Genomic DNA, 17,630 nt, shown 5'->3' on the forward strand with positions numbered 1-17,630 from the left:
ATGTGAGAAATTAAAGATGCATCTCAAGTGATTAAATGATTAAAAAATGAGAGTGTGTTAAAGCTTTATAAACTTAATAATGGTAAAATGCAGGTGCTTTGAATTTCAAAAGAATTAATAAAAAATAATGCATGAAATGTATTTGGTTAAAACATTACCATAGCATTCAAATTCTGATGCAAAACTTAAAATATTACTAAGATAACTGAAGTGTATCCATATATATAACATTTCAGTTGAGTATATACAAGAAAATAAATGTCTGAAAAGAATGTGGTTAAGATATATCAAGCAAAACTTAAATGTATCATAGGATACTTTAAATTTTAATATATATACATAATGTGTAGTTATGTATTAGAGACAACTATGTAAATCTTTACTAATCTTTACTGCTTTATATATATATATATATATATATATATATAATTCATTACCATACAATATTTTCAAATCCTCATTGTTCCCAATAAATGTAATCTTCTCTATGATGAATGTATTTCTGTGTTTTCATGAGCATATCCATGTTCATGTGTGAGTGGTGAGTGTTGGCCTGCACTATATAGAATGAATGTGGAAGCCAGGACAATCTCCATTGTCAGTCATTGCCTTAAGTGTTTGATATAAGGTCTCCTGTTGACTAGAGCCATATACACTAGACCAGGTAGCCTCAGAAATCCCAAGACTTGTCTCTGCCTCCCATCCCCCATTGCACCAATGGGATTACAGCTCTGCACCAGTACACCTGGCTTTTACATGGTTCTGCGGATCCCATGGTCTCTAATCATCTCCACAGCCAGAATTTTGAGGTAATACATAGCTCACCTACATATTTTTACTTTATTGTGCATTCTCTTTCTAATTTTAGTAATAGTGGTTTTCATAAAGTAGAAATATTATCTTTTCATTCACTTTATTACAAATGTTGTAAGACTTAGTTTCATATATATTCATGCACAAAAAAAAATTATAAACACAGCAAGGAAGAATAGAGCTCTGCAACTTAATTCTGAAGCAGGTACCAAAATCTGAGTCTCAGTATCTGTACCAACAGGATTATTTGGTACTGGTTTTGGATAATACCAATCATTTCCACAGATGTTTCACCAATCTTCTACTCAGCTATCACTCTAATCTTTTTTCTATACTTACACTAAGCACACAAACTTGATTTGTCCAATGGCTTCTGTCATCTTCCTTGTGTTTTATATCCAGAGAAAATTTGTCTAGTACACTGCCATTCTCAAACTCAAGGGATAAACTTCCAGGAAAATTATATTGCTAACCTTGTTTTCCTTGGGTTAGGGTTGCCATGGATGCATCCAAGACTTCTCTCATTTAGCTCCAGACAGTAAGCAAAATCCAGGGTCTTACACATTTATTCACTCTGACATTGCTCCTTTCTTTCCATTTTTTTCTTCCCAGATATAAACCTCATTCTGTGATTACTGCAAGTAGAAAAACAGGCATCAGTCATTATTTCCATCCCTTTGTTCATCTAGACATTTAATATACTCTTCTGTGCTGGTGACATTGACTGGATGTTTCTCTTATCACTCAGTTTCTTTTTATTGAATAGTTGTTGGTGCTTTCTCCCTAGTTTTAATGTTTCTATGAGGTATAACCCAATTACAGTGAAAATCACCCTCCTCACATGTATATATGTGTTTGTATGTTTGTGAACAATTAATGCATTTCACATAGATTTTAATCCATGAAACAATCATAGAGTGGTGCTTGAAAAACATTACTCTCTAATAGTCTCTGGTCTCTTGATTTCATTTATCAACTGGAGAGCCAGGCTGAGAGGAGAAACATTCAAAAAAACAAATTTGTCAACTGGAGAGTCAGGCTGAGAGCAGAAACAAAAAGACTCACATTTTAAGTTGTGTGTGTGTGTGTGTGTTTTTTTTTTTTTTTTCTGATACTAATTCTCAATTCAGAATCTCACTTCGGTTAAATTTTTTTTTTTCAGGAAATAAAATTTCTCAGTATCTCAAGCGCTCAAGTCTTGGCCACTGGGGAAACAATACTTAGTGAAAAGATTATCCGAAATAAGTGGAGTATCTGAACCCTTATGATACAGTGTTAGTACGTAAACACAGTCATCCAATGTGTTCTTTCCCATTTTTAATGATATATTCTTTTTTATTTTTATTATTAGTTACATTTTATTAACTCGGTATCCCAGATGTATCCCACTCCCTCATTCCCTCCCAATCCCACCCTCCCTCCCTTATCTCTTCCCTTCCCCTTTCCAAGTCCACTGATTGGGGAGGAGCTCCTCCCCTGTCATCTGACCCTGTCTTATCAGGTATCTTCAGAACTGGCTGCAAAGTCCTCCTTTGTGGCCTATCAGGACTGCTCCTCCCTTGGGGGGTGGGGAGGTCAAAGAGCCTGCCATTGAGTTCCTGTCAGAAATAGTCCCTGTTCCCCTTACTATGGGAAACCAATTGGTTACTGAGCTACCACGGGCTACATCCAAGCAGAAGTTCTAGGTTATATCCATATATGGTCCTTGGTGGAGTGTCAGTCTCAGAAAAGACCCCTGTGCCCAGATATATTTGGTCCTTGTGGAGCTCCTATCCTTTGCAAGTCATATTAACTCCCTTTCTTCATATGATTCCCTGCACTGTGCTGAAGGTTTGGTTATGAGTCTTCGTATCTGCTTTGATACACTGCTAGGTAGAGTCTCTCAGGGGCCCTCTGTGGTATGCTCCTGTCCTGTTACTTGTTTTCTCCTATGTCCAATGCTGGAGAGGTTGTGGAGAAGGGGGAACCCTCCTACATTGCTGGTGGGAATGTAAACTGGTACAACCACTTTGGAAATCAATCTGGCTCATTCTCAGACAATTAGGAATAGCGCTTCCTCAAGACCCAGCTATACCACTCCTAGTCATATGCCCAAAATTTGCTCAAGTACACAACAAGGACATTTGCTCAACCATGTTTGTAGCACCTTTATTTGTAATAGCCAGAACCTGGAAACAACCCAGATGTCCATCAATGGAGGAATGGACACAGAAATTGTGGTACATTTACACAATGGAATACTACTCAGCAATCAAAAACGAGGAAATCATAAAATTTACAGGAAAATTGTGGGATCTAGAAATGATCATTCCGAGTGAAGTATCCCAGAAGGAGAAAGACACACATGGTATATACTCACTTATATAGACCTATAAGATATGATAAACATAATGAAATCTATCCACCTAAAGAAGATAAACAAGAAAGAGGACCTGAGGTAAGGTGATTAATGTTATATTCTAAGGAGCAAATCTAAATGAATTTCCATCAAAAGAGAGTTAGGACCAAATGGTTCAAATATTTCCTCTGATTAGAATGACTCCACAATTGATCACACTAAGGACAAGTACAGGTTTTTTAATTTCCTGCTCAGATAAGTACTTTTTGTTGTTTTCTACTACAATCACTGATTTAGGTAAACTGTTTTTCCTAATTGCTGTCACTTGTCATGGTTATGAATTTTAAGTACATATATGTGACTAAATGGGCTCATGTATCACAAATATCACCTCCAAAGTAGAAGATCCATTGCTATTCTGTTTTTCAATATGTAAGAAAAATACTAGTCAGTTCACATTGGCAATATTTAAGAAAAATAAAACAAAACAAAAAAAAAAAAACACTTCAAACTCAAAATGCTTTCTTCACTAAAAAATATGTAAAATCTAATCTCAAAACAACTTAATCAAGAGAGGAAGGGGATTGTTTAGTAAAATCTTATGTGCCTTCATTGTGACAGAATGGGGAGGAATAGAATGTGATTATGTACCGGGACTATGTGTCACTAAGTCTCAAAATCGAAGAGAAACAGGAGTGATGACTCTTCACATTCAAAGCTGACATTAGTTCAGAGGGTAAAACTTTGAACTGTCAACCTGTTTGCTAAACACAATCTTCAAAACTTTCTGAATTCCTACAGGATTGATTATTTCTTCTGCTATTGTCATTTTCCAAAAATGTCATCATACATGAACTATTGCTGTTAGGCATCTGTCAGTTTTCTTAGCAAATGCAATTCTCCCGACAGCTCCTGCTGAAGATCTAGAATATTTAGAATTTGGAAGCTGAGTATTGGCTATTATGAATACCGGTATAGATAGCAGACAGAAGACACAGCAAACATCTCTGTTCTGTTCTGTTTGGATGCCAGGTCTTGCTCTCCTGCCCAGACTGGCCTGGAACTCTTACTGTGCAGTCTTGGCTCGCAACACACTCACCTGAATTCTCCTGCCTCAAATTTTCACCAACTGTGGATGAACTTTTTACTTTTTACTTTTACTATGATAATTAGAAATTATTAAACTCCTATAATATTTCAAAATTATTTCTTTCCTTATTTCACCTTATACAGAGCCTAGTGAATTAATTTATATTTACCTGCCCTAAAAGCAGAACTAAGGTCCAATAAGTATCTCATTTGTATTTTACATGTATGGAGCAAAATTGAAACTTCCCTGCCTCGTTCTACATATTAATTTTATTAACAAACCATGCAGCCTGTCTTCCCCCAAACTCTGTGTCACATACTCCATTAGTGTTCAGAAAATAATTCAAAGTCTGTTAAGTAAACTATACATATTTAGGTGCCAAAAATATGGAGTAACCTCTCCAGTTTCCACTCTGCTTAAATAAAACCTATAGGGTTTTGTTTGTTTGTTTGTTTGTTTTTCCTGCAATGCTAGCTGTCTCCTAAATCCAAGTTCACTGTAATGAGAGTGCTGGTAGACTCAGGTGATAGTACTATAGGCATCAAGTTTTCAGTTGACTAGGTGCTTGGTTTCTTTGACAGTGCAACTCTTTGTGTACAGGCCAATGACATGAGTGACAGGGGAAAGAGCCTCTTTAAATATGTGCATAGTAAGTATAAGGTCTTTGCATTACTGACTACTATTACATCTATGAAGGGAAACCATTACAGGGTATATTGCTCAGCTGTCTATGGCAAGAGCAGATCCCCTGAGTTGGTCAGCTAATGAAGATCAAAGCACACAGCTCATGGTTAGTTGAACACACTGTTATGGTGCTTGTGGGAGGGAACAAATTACATTGTAGTGGAAGGAACTTAAATCACATCCAGGATCTGTGATGTGCAGAAGTGAGTAAAAAGGAGTCTGGGATCCAAATCCTCCCAAAAACATACCTCTGATATCCTAAATATGATCCACAAGGGTTTTATGTGGCATAAAGACAAATTCCATGCCTTTCCAACATAAATGCACACCCTCTCTAAGATTAATAAACCACTTTACATATACTTTTTTATGAAAAATTACCTCTAGTTTTTAAGCCTATTTTACTATCTGAAGGGAAAATATTGTGGGGAACTTGTAAATATAACTTTGTTAAGCCTGTGCTTGACAGGAGGCTTATATTTCCCTTCACCTGGAAAACAATTATTTTTACTTCATGGGGAAGACTTAGTAGAAAAAGATAAAAACTATAAAAGAAGATTTACTTCAAAATATTTTAGTTTGGATTTTAAAATGATAATTAAAATCTTTGACAAGTATTTTCAATCAAAATTTGTTTGTACTTATAAAAATGTTATTTTGGTCATAGAATTAAGTAGAAATTGCTTATATGAAGATATAGGTAGTGATAGAAAAAAGTCTTCGACCGAAATTCTATACAATTGAAGTTCTGCCCTAGTTTTTGTCACTAAATCTGTAACTTTGTCAATCAAGGAGTGTGTCTATGGCTCTTCCTTTACTCAATCTATTCTTGGACAACTGCTCAGATTCTTTAGAATCAAAGAACCATATGGTTATTTCCACTCTTAAATTTGGATGACCTTGATCATGTCTGTAAGAAGGTTGTAAGAAGGTCAGACAAGAAAAAAAAATATATATATACATATATTAAAAGCAGATAATATAAGGAAAATTCCAGTAAGGGCTAAAATCTACATAACACACTAAATATGTGTCCCAAATGCATCACTGTCAAATATTTTGCTACTCCTCACAATAACCATCAACAACAGAGTACTTTAATATCACCAGTTTTTCATACGTATAGCAAATCCATATGAAGAGTTATTATACAGTGCTGGAGAGAGGGCTTTGTGTTTCAGAGCACTGGTTTTTCTTCCAGAAAACCAAGATTTGATTCTCATCACCAACACAGGGGGTTACAACCCACTGTAACACAAGCTCCATGTGATCCAATGCTCTCTTCTGACTTCTGTGGGCAAAGCACTGCCTCTGGTGCACAGACCCAAATGCAGTCTAAGCACCCACACACATAAAATAATAAAATATTAGGTCTTTCACTGTTTATTCTCTATGCACCTTAATCTTAGTCCCCTCCTTTCTCTCCTCCCAGTCTCTCCTCTATTCCTCTCAGTCCCATCTCTCCTCCCTTGACCCTCAGAAGAGGGGGCCCCCTCTACACACCCTAACACATGCAGTCATATAAGGACTGTGTATTTCCTCTTTCACAGCATCCTGGCAAGGCAGCCCTGCTGGGGGAAGTGATTGAAAAGCATGCAACAGAAAACCATGTCAGAGACAGCTGTCAGTCCCCTTTCTAGGGGACCCAGATAGAGGCTAAGCTACTCATTGGGTGTGTAAATGTAGAGAACCTAGGTCTAGTCCATGCATGGTTCTTGGTTGGTTCTTCAGTCTCTGAAAGTCCATCCGGGTCCATGTTAGTTGGAACTGTTGGTGTTCTTGTGGAGTTCTTCACTCCTCTAGGTTCTTCCCCCACTTTTCTATAAGGCTCCCTATGCTCCACCCTACTTTTGGCTATGAGTCTCAGATTCTGTTTCCATCCTTGCTGGGAAGAGCCTCTCAGGGGACAAACATGCTGAGCCCCCTTCTGCAAACCCAGTAGAGTGTCATAGATAGCATCAGGGGTGGATTCTCTGCCAAGGGATGGGTCTCAGGTTGGACTAAGCATTGTTTGCACATTTTCTCAATCCCTACTCTATCTTTATCCCTGCACATTTTATAGGCATCCTGAAATTTCATACTTCTGGGTGTAAGTTTTTGTAGGTGGGTTGGTATTCCCTCCCACTACCAAGAATCCTGTTTGGTTAGAGAGTGGCCTGTCAAGTCTTCAGGACCCCACCACCAGGGGTCTCAGCTAAAGTCACCCCCATATCTTCCCAGGAGCCCACCCTGTTGCACGTCTTCAGCTTATCTAAGCCCTGTCCATGGTTTCTCCTCTCTCTGCAAGACCTTTGTCCTCCCACCTCTGTTTTCCCCATTTTATTGACATATACTGAAGGATAACCAAACTACTATTCACTAATCCAAAGAAGCTAAGTTACAAGGAGGGTCCAAAAGAGGATACTCAAATCTCATTCAGGAGGAGAGCTAGAATAGTCAGAAGAAGTATCTGAAGAGAGGAAACAGGAGAAGAGAGGGAACACTGAAGAAAACAAGAGTGGGGATCAAAATAGTCTTCTTTTAAAGAAAGGAGTTTTTTTAACTTTTATTAATTATACTTTATTCACTTTGTATCCCCCCATAAACCCCTCTCTCCTAATCCCACCCTCCCTTCCCCTTCTTCACCCATTTCCCTCCCCAAGTCCACTGATAGGGGAGGCCTTCCTCTCCTTCCTTCTGATCTTAGTCTATCTGATCTCATCAGGAGTGGCTGCATTGTCATCTTCTGTGGCCTGGTAAGTCTACTCCTCCCTCAGGGGGAGGTGATCAAAAAGCAGGCCAATCAGTTTATGTCAGAGGCAGTCCCTCTTCTTATTACTATGGAACCCACTGAACCGCCATGGTCTACATCTGTGCAGGGGTTCTAGGTTAGCTCCATGCACGGTACTTAGTTGGAGTATGAGTCTCTGGAAAGACCCCTGTGTTCAAATTTTCTGAAAGGAGTTTTTATGTGATCAAAAGCAAAATGACCCATAGCTAGTCCCATAAAACTGTCACAGAGAATAAATATGCTTAAAATATGAGACTAGAAAATTTTTCACTGTAAATAGACCAACGTGGCCTCAAACTCATGGTGCTGGGATTAAAGGTGTGCCATGGCCCAGCCTGGCAATAATTATTTTTAAACAAGAAAGAAATAGCAATTCTAAGATGAGAAAGCCCACAGTATCATTTGGTAGCAGATCTGTGATGTCAGCCTATTATCCTTAGGTTTAAGGCAGGATTAAGCCTTCTGTAAATAATATAGAAGATTCACATACAGAAATGAGACAAATTTACTGGGTACTTATTTTTTTAAATATTTTTATTTATTTAACTTTGTTTTATGTGCATTAGTGTGAAGGTGTCAGATCCTTTGGAATTACAGACAGTTGTGAGCTTCGGTATGGGAATTGAACTTCGGTCCTTTGGAAGAGCAGGCAGTGTTCTTAACCACTGAGCTCTACTGGGTACTTCTTATACCACAGCTTTCATATATTTTCCTTTTTTTTCACATCTTATCTAACAATAAGAATTTATAGCTTTTTATGGAAAATTACTGTCCAGTTCTTAAGGCTTTTCATTGGTATTTGCTAGGTACATAAAAATGTATTATTTTTGAAGCTTGGATATTCCATCTGATACATTACCTAGGAATTGTCACTTAGAGGAGAAAATTATGCTGTGGGTTGATAATTGGAACAGGTCCTCACTACCAAAGTGCTGAGTGAAGAAGGAGAATATTTATCAACAGGCATATTTCAGTATAAGCATGTTCTGTAGTTATCTCATCTGAATTAAAAAACATTTTCATACAGGCTAAGACTCAGGTCTCAGATAGTGAAATAAAAATCTTGGGTTTCTCAAGATGTAAGTCTTCAGAAGTTCAGAAAGAAATAAGTCACAGTTACATCTTCAAAGCATGAAATAATCAATGGAAAAAGCAGACCCTGAAGCTGACTGAGAGTTGGAAAAAAAGTGTTTCCTTGTTTTGTCATCAATGCCCTGTGGTATACATTTGTTTTAATCTGTCCAGAAAACTTTACAACAGGGACACATGACTGAGAGTACCCAAAGAAGCAATATGAATTCCAGCTCATAAAACACTAACATAACTTTAAAGACACAGACTTGAGTATCTGCAGCAATGTGAGAAGAAAATTGACATGGCAGACAAAGGGCACCTTGTAAAGCTTCTTCATGTAAATTCCCAAAGATGATGAGGTTCTAAAGACTTCCTTTTGGTTCTTGCTGTCCATGGTAAAATTTAGCATGCTCAGCTTATACGTTTTTCTGTTCACTTTGCATTCAGGAAGATTGATACGGTAAATGGAGAAAGACTCAGCTTTACCTCTACCTTGTCTTTGTCACTAATCATGTGCAAGGAAAGTATATTCCAGTCTCCCAGACAGTGATATGAATGAAATGAGTTTTTTGTTTATTCAGTGGACAAATCTATCTCTAACATAAATTTTCCTATAGCATAAAGAAAACTAATGAGTATAGACTTCATGCTGAGAAATGCAAAAGACAGAAAATCTACGTTCATCATTTTGAGTATAGGGTGAGCACAGATTGAAACTTACAGGATGCCAAATAAATCATATGAAACTATATAAATCATATAATTCATATCAAACTAAAAATAATTCAGAAAGGTATGTGGGGTGGCGGTGTGAAATGGTACCTTCTTGATGTAGACTGATTTCCTAGGAAACTGTTTTGTTTTGATTTTTTAAATGTCACTATCAAAGTAGTATTGCAATTGCAATTCCAAATCTTATTGACATTTTATGGCAAGTAGGTCAATAATCAACATTTGGAAATTAAAAAAAAAAAAAACCTTTTGTCTCTCATGATTTCAGTTTCTAGTTATTTAGGCCACTGGTTTTGAGCCTGTGATAACCTAGAGTTCACATGTTAGGAAAATCTATAGAGGAGCCTTATCAGCTCACAATCGTCAGATAGCAGCAACAAAGAAGAAAGGCTTGGCTCTCAGCAATACCTCCTTTGAGATAGGCTCCCTGTGACCTAAGTGTCCCCCATGAGGCTCTACCTGCTGAAGGTTGTTGATAGTGCTATGAGCTAATGACCAAGAATTTAACACATCAGCTTTGAGCAGTAGCTAAAACTTTCTTTTTAATGAAAGGACCTTTAAAGGAATGTTTGACATATCTAATATAATACCTAATATAATATAATATCTAATATAAAATAACTGCTCTAATTTCTCCAACCTTCAATAATTTTTATAAAACACTAATTATCACTCTACAGTCACATAAGGCAATTGATCGGTTCTTCAAATACACTTTAAATGAAATTCTCCACATTGCTTGGCTAAATTCCTCATTTTTCTTCCTTTCTTTTGCACCAACTACAAGCAAACTCAAATTCAAAAGATTTTTCACATTTTCAGAAAGAGCAAACAGGTTGTATTTTCCATGTTGATGAAGAGTCCACGGATTGTAAGAACTGAAGATATGAAAACAAAGCCCTGCTGTTTTGAAAATTGTGTGAGAACCACAAACGAGGTGCATCATCTGAACTTATCTACTGTTGTATTTCTTATAGTTATGCATACTGCCTGGGTTGGCTTTGTAACCCTTTCTTTCACACTGTCCCACAATACTGACGTCACTACCATTCTCACACAGTCCATTTGATCATAGGTAGAGAAATTGACAGGCCCCACTGGGTCAAAGACAGAACATTATAACCCTCCAATAGAGATGTCAATATCCTGTAAACACCAAAGATACAGATAGGAAAATTATGCCCATGAGGATAATGGAATTATCTGTTTTCAGGTCAATGTCTCAGATTTCAAATAGATGAACATGGTGATCCCATTGATCCAGACTCACTAAAATGACAAACAAAATAAGCAGAAAGCAAAGACACTGGATTGACTTTCTGTTGGCCCAGCAAGCATTTCCTCACTAAAATGTCAAACATATGACTCTAAGCTCTCAAACATAGGGCTAATTCTTACAGATTTCATTTCAGTAGTATTACTAGTTTTGGGTTCACAATAAAATTGTTAAGAGTATGGCATGGGATAGCATTACATATGTGTAGTTCATAAAGCCTCTACATATAATGCTAGGTGCTAGAGGGTTATCATCTAGGTATCACCGGGTTTTATACCATCTCAAAGAGAAAAGTAATACCTTTGTGAGTTCTTAAAATTTCACTTTCAAGAAAGTTTTTAGAATACGCACCCATAAATTATACTAATGCACTACTTCCTCTTACTACAGGAGTATAAGTTTCCTACTCATATTCAAAATATCTTGTGGTTAAGTAATAAGGTTCTAGCATAGTTTGAAAGACTCCAAAGAAAAGACACTAATCATTCATACGTGTGTGTGTGTGTGTGTGTGTGTGTGTGTGTGTGTGTGTTTGTGTGTGTACTTTAGTCCATGTTAGGTGGAAAGCACCTCATTTATTAGATGTCAGTTCTTCTTGTGACTTAGCACAAGAAAGTTGTGTATGGATGTGGCCATTGTGTGCGTGACTTAGAACAACAGGAAGTTCCACGACTGACTAAGGCATCAATTTAAGCTCTGATTTTCAGTTCTCAGACACTAGAGGCATTGTGCTAATTGGAATAAAGTCAACACAAAATTATCAGGTAAAACTATGGAGGGAAGTAATACCAAAAAGGTTCTAATCTTCTGTATATTGAACCAAACTTCAGTGCCTGATTTTTTAAATTTTTGTATCCCAGCTGTAGCCCCCTCTCCCTTCTCCTCCCAATTCCACCCTCCCTCCCTCTTCTCCTATGCCCTTTCCCAAGACCAATGATAGAGGAGGTCCTCCTGCCCTTCCATCTGATCCTAGTTTTTCAGGTCTCATCAGGACTGGCTTCTTTGTCTTTCTCTGTGGACTGGTAAGGCTGCTCCCCCCTCAGATGGAGGTGATCAAAGAACCAGCCCATGAGAGTGCCTGACTTAAAGTGAAGTAACTAACAGTGACTACTTTCCTGAGAAAAATAAAACGTATCACCCTAGTAACACAAGAAATGAACCTTTGTGGCATGATTATTAAATGGATGTGCTATGTTAAGCCACTATGTTTGGACAATGGTTTCTTCAGAAGGATTATGAAGAAATGCAAGGAAACTCATCAGAAGTGGGTATAAAGAAAAATAAGGACTGTTGGTAGCTACTGGATTTAGGTGAGAAAAAGAGACCCCAAGTTTTGGAGCTAGACCTTAATATTCCTTAAGCATAGTGGGAAAACAGCATCAACATCTCCATTATCTTCCTTCCCTCCCCTTCCTTCTTTTCCTCTTCTTAAAATTTTTCTTCTCTGGAGCATTTGTTATAAACACATAAACACAAATGGTGGCTAGGAAGCCTACGGAGGCTAAGGCTGGCAGATCACAAATTAAAAGCCAGATTAGTCTACAATGTAAAATCATACACTCATGTGCCTTTAGAAAAATGGTAAAATAAAAAGCTATAAATTATTTCATTGGAAAAATATAAAGTATTATCATCTGAATGGAACTAGAGAACAAGTGTGATCTGTGCGAGTGCCTGCCTCAGACATAACACAACCGTGCGGCACATGTCCAACTAGGTGACACCTGTCATGATGCTACCCTAGGGATGTTTTGAATCTCTAAATATACTGAGAAAAGTGTATATACTTCATATGCACAGTTTCATACCAGTTATTTATTTATCTAGTAATTTATTCATTTATTTATTTATTATTTTTGGTTTTTCAAGACAGGGTTTCTCTGTGTAGCCTTGGCTGTCCTGGACTCACTTTGTTGATCACGCTGGCCTTGAATTCACAGCAAAGTCATCAGCCTGCCTCGGTGCCGCACCCTTCCTGAGTGCTGGGATTAAAGACATGTGCCACTTCTTGCTCTTACCTTGTGTTTAAACCTTTCTTATTCAGTAGTCACAAAACTTATCAAAATAACTGCTACCAGGAATTTATATTAGTGATCCAAAACAAAGTAAGTCACAAGACTTACAAAACTGATTGCAATACAGGTTTTTGTATCAATCCCTTAACAGACAAAATTTCTTACAGCTTGCTTATGTCTCGCACAAATGAGAATTTCTCTCAATACAACACAAATTATACTTTTAAATAAGTAACAGAAATAGATACATACATTTCTTTCCTACATCAACTGTTACTTACATTGCTTCTGTCTTCACACCTTGTCCTTTTGACGGTGTAGAAGTCTCACTCATGGGGAGTAAGTTTCTCTTTTTGGTTTTCAAAGAACATATTCCTTAATATATTATGTTTATAGTTACTTATGGTGTAATTTGTTTGTTTTTCTTTCTGTAGAAAAATTGTGTTGCTTTTTGTTGCAAAAGACTTACTATGTATATAAAAGCAAAGGAAAATTACAAAAAGGAATGGTTGTGTGTGTCTGACTGTATGACAATGAATATTTAGACCCAGTCCAATCTGTGTACAGCATATCAAAATAGCAATCTTCCTGGCCTAGAATCTGCCTTAAAACCATAACAAACTTCCTCTGAAGAATCTTTTGTTACTATCATATTCTTTTCCACATAAAAAGCAACAGTAATACTAAGCACAATTTCACATTAATAATTCTATTATAAAAATAGAGTAGTGATTTAATGCCAGTGGCCTTTGATAATTATTTCTAACAGAGTTAAACTTATCAGCATAACAACCTATTCTGCAAAATAGGAGAGATAGAAATTTACATCAGTGCTGCTTTGAAACCAACATTTTCCTTCAGGGATAAATAGTCAGTTTCCAGTCTATTTTCTTGACAGGTTATAAATATTCTCAGAAGTTACTGTTTTGATCTTGTCTTAAAAACTAGAGGCAGCAAAAAGGAGAGAATACTGGGATAGATGCATTGTCATATGAATTGTGTTATCACACTTGACAGTTTAATTACACTGTTGTTATTTGCATTTCTCCTGTTAGTTCATACTGTAGAATCCTAGCTAACAGTTTTCCACAAAGTGATATTTTGCTGCCTATCTAGTCTCTTTTTCCTCCAAATAAAATCTTGTCTTAGTTTCTTGTTATGCTAGATAAATCCAATCAACAACAACCATATGTTAAAATCTTTGAAGTTTGCTTGAATCAACAGCATCTCAAAGTCCCTATTCTTGGTTATTCATGATACATGCCTACAATCAAAGAGCATTCCATAACAGAAAGGAATTCTGAAATTATTATTCTCCCTCTGATTTAACTAAAGAAATTCATGGAAATGACTATGGAAATGCATTGGGAAACAAGCAAATTGTGTTCAGCAGACTTTGAAAATGATTATATACCATTTCCTTTCTACTATCACCTACCTAAGAAAAATGTCATCCAATCAGTGTGCAATTTCCCACACAGCATTCATAGATGCATAAATTACTTGAACACTGTATGTTCTGTGCCCTTTAATAAATGTTAACTACTTTCACATTATAATCAACATGTAACATATTATTTTAGTCCTGTTTGGGGATGAGTAGAACCACCTCTAATTGTTACATAGCTCAAGACAGATGAAACTGAACTGTCAGAATCACATTTTCTAATTTCCCTATATGATCAGCTAGTCCACTTATATTTTCACCACTCCCTGAACTAGTTCTGTGACATCAAGGAAGTAAAGAGAAGTGCTGCTTAACACGAGACCCTGTAGATTCCCTATTCTGGCCAAAACCACCACAACACGTTCTAGAACTGAAGCAAGAACACCAAACCACCAAACATTCTCAGGGACTCAGGAAGCCATGTTTCAGAGGCAGCAATTTAGTCAATCAGTCACTGTAAGGCGAGGTGTTTGTTTGTTTCATGTTTTCCTAATGAACTTCCTTTGTGACAAGAACTGTGCTGCTGATAGAAGCAGACTATTGAATGAGAAGGATTCTCTGAGGAAAACTGGACTTACCTTAAAAGCAGCTTGACTAAGACAAGCAGATAATTTCTGATTTATATTCTTCCTCCTGTTAACTGAAGAAATACAAATTTTTCCCCACTTATATAATTGCTGAGAATGAGTCAAGAGCAATTTTCTTTTCCTAATCAAGTAGTAACAAAGATACAAGGTCAAATAAGGAGATAGAAAAATAATAGAATTTCAATGACTTAAGGAAGATGAACTTTCTCTGTGTGATAGCAAATATAAAAAGTTTTGTTTTGTTTTGTTTTGTTTTTCTAAAAAGAAGACCAAGATGGCTTCAGTCTGCCACTTCTATGGATTTTACAAGTCATATCCACTGTTCTCAGATTCTCAGGGGCCACATATAATACAATTAAGATATTTGTGGAAAGACTGTTTTACAGTGTTTCTTGCGTACTTCTGAGTTCCTTTTTCAAGCAAAAATAGAAAGTCCCTACAAATATTGTTTCTAATGAATGCTCCCATCAGTGAATAACTGGGATGCCACTTTTTTTAATTTTTATTTTTTATATTAATTACAGTTTATTCACTTTATATCCAAGCTGTAGCCCCCTCCCTCATTCCTTCCCAATTACACCCTCCCTCCCTCTTCTCCTCCCATGCCTCGCTACAAGTCCACTAATAGGGGAGGTCCTCCTCTGCTTCTCTCTGGCCCTAGCCTATCAGGTCTCATCCATACTGGCTGCATTGTCTTCCTCTGTGCCCTGGCAAGGTTGCTCCCCACTCAGGAGGAGGTGATCAAAGAGGCAGCTGCTGAGTTCATGTCAGAGGCAGTCCCTGTTCCCCTTACTAAGGAACCTACTTGGAGACTGAGCTGCCATGGGCTACATATGAGCAGGGGTTCTAGGTTATCTCCATAAATGGTCCTTGGTTGGAGTGCCCGTATTTTTTTTTAAGTAGAAGATTTTTACAAATTTAAAACAGTTTATAGAACACTATCTTAATTATTAATTTTGTCTCATTTATGGCAAGTGCTTAACACAAATGCACTTTAGCTACCACAATTGCGAATCATCTGTCAAGATCTTTTAATAAATCCTGAAAATAGTAAAACAATCAAGATACTATGAAAGTTATCAAAAATGTTTGACATCTCACAATAAATCCAAGGCTTTCTATTTGTATGATTACTCTCTGTCATGGCAGAGTGGCTTCTCAGACCGCAGAAGGAAATAAAATTTTGTCTGATCTACCTATTAGTTATTTATAAGTACCTGAAATCTCTTATTTTTGGCATAGCATAAAAAATTCAACATGAACAACTATTTGGAATAGATGATGATGACAGGGAGGTGATTATGTGAGGTCAGGGAAAATGTATGAGGTACCAGAACCTGGAACAAGTTAGACTGGTATAGCAGAAATGCTTATCCTTAGCTTAAATAAATGGGCCTCAATGATATAGCCAGTTGAAAGAATGAGGGTACTCAGTAGGATAGTAGCCACCAAGTCCTCAGGGTCAGCATACAGCAGGATTAGAAAAAGGAGCTGTGTGCCTCACTATTACAAAACAATGCTACACATTTCCTAACATCTTGTCTCACAGTTGGTAATGAATAATGAAATAATAGATTCGAATGATATCTTTCAAATAATTACAACATATTAATGGTCAAATAAAGTTATTTAGGCTGCAAATAAAATGTCATGTCTATATGAAGTGATGATATGTTATTAAATTGAACTACTTTGTATTTTAAACTAACAGTAACTATTTGATCTTCTAAAAGCACTCCTGCCCATCTAAAATAAGCATTCATGTTCTTGTCTTTATACAAGTTTTTTACTGTATCTTTTTCCAAAGCCCCCACCAGAAAAGTCTGAAGATTTTTTGTTTTGTTTTGTTTTGTTGCTGAACTATTTTGGTATGTTATTGTTCTGTCATTGCTGGTTTTACTTTAGATAATTTAACAACCAGTTATTTAAGGTAAAATATTAATACATTCACATACAGTATTTATGAAGCTAGCTAAGCTTTTACTTTCAAAATGTTAGATATAGAGTATTAAAAGGTAAATACATTCTATAGCCATAAGTGTGGCAAATATTCAAGAAAAAACCTCACCAATGTAGCTCAGCTTTGATGCTATTTAAGAAGCAGCTGGTACTCCATTTTGTCAGTCTCTGGCCGTCTTCAGACAAACTAAGAAGTTCAAATATGCTTTCCCGGAAGTATTCTTCCCTTGCTGGCAAAGAGCTGGAGTTCCTTAGAAGGGACAAGTGTGCATTGTAAAACATCTGTGGCGAGATGTGGCCTCAGCAGGCTCAGCAATGGGACAGCTTTCAGTGGAATAACAGCTCCGTGTGTTCTGCCAAAACCAAAGACTGAAAAACACCCAGTAAATAAAACGTTTTCCTCTGAACTGTTGGTCTTTAAATATGTCTTTTGTATGTTCTGAATGCCTCCACTGACTAGAAGGAAACATTAAATAATCTTAAAGAAGACAATATATGTATCTGAACCTTGACCTTTCAAGAATAATTTTATTTAAAATAAATAATACAATTCTTTAATCTCAAAGAAGCTTATTACATATAAAAGATGCTGTGGAAACTATGATTATTCCAAATAAATATTTTGTAGTTTCATCTCCCTTGGTTACCTTTGCTTGTTCTAGAAGTGGAAAAAAAGTAATGGTCCTTCTTACCCAGCTGTGAACCTTCCAGATAATATGTTATATCACATTACAACACAATAAAATACTGGATTTCTTGAAAATATATGAGGACTGTAGCAATAGTTGCACGACATAGAGGTAATACCCACGTACTTTGACTGGATTTAACACTCGTTCCACAGG

The 17,630-nt window shown here is 36.7% G+C and overlaps 1 long non-coding RNA gene across 1 annotated transcript; it reads right to left on the bottom strand.

Annotated features, from left to right (window-relative positions):
- Nucleotides 1-1,395: 1,395 nt before the first annotated feature.
- On the bottom strand, nt 1,396-16,960 carry LOC132646439 (uncharacterized). The gene is made up of 3 exons (XR_009584734.1): nt 16,895-16,960; nt 14,818-14,879; nt 1,396-1,448 (listed from the first exon to the last, which is right to left on the bottom strand). It is a non-coding gene; the product is annotated as an uncharacterized LOC132646439 (long non-coding RNA).
- Nucleotides 16,961-17,630: the final 670 nt, after the last annotated feature.

This window comes from Meriones unguiculatus, chromosome 11, assembly GCF_030254825.1.
Source record: "Meriones unguiculatus strain TT.TT164.6M chromosome 11, Bangor_MerUng_6.1, whole genome shotgun sequence".
In the NCBI taxonomy this organism is placed as follows: Eukaryota; Metazoa; Chordata; class Mammalia; order Rodentia; family Muridae; genus Meriones; species Meriones unguiculatus.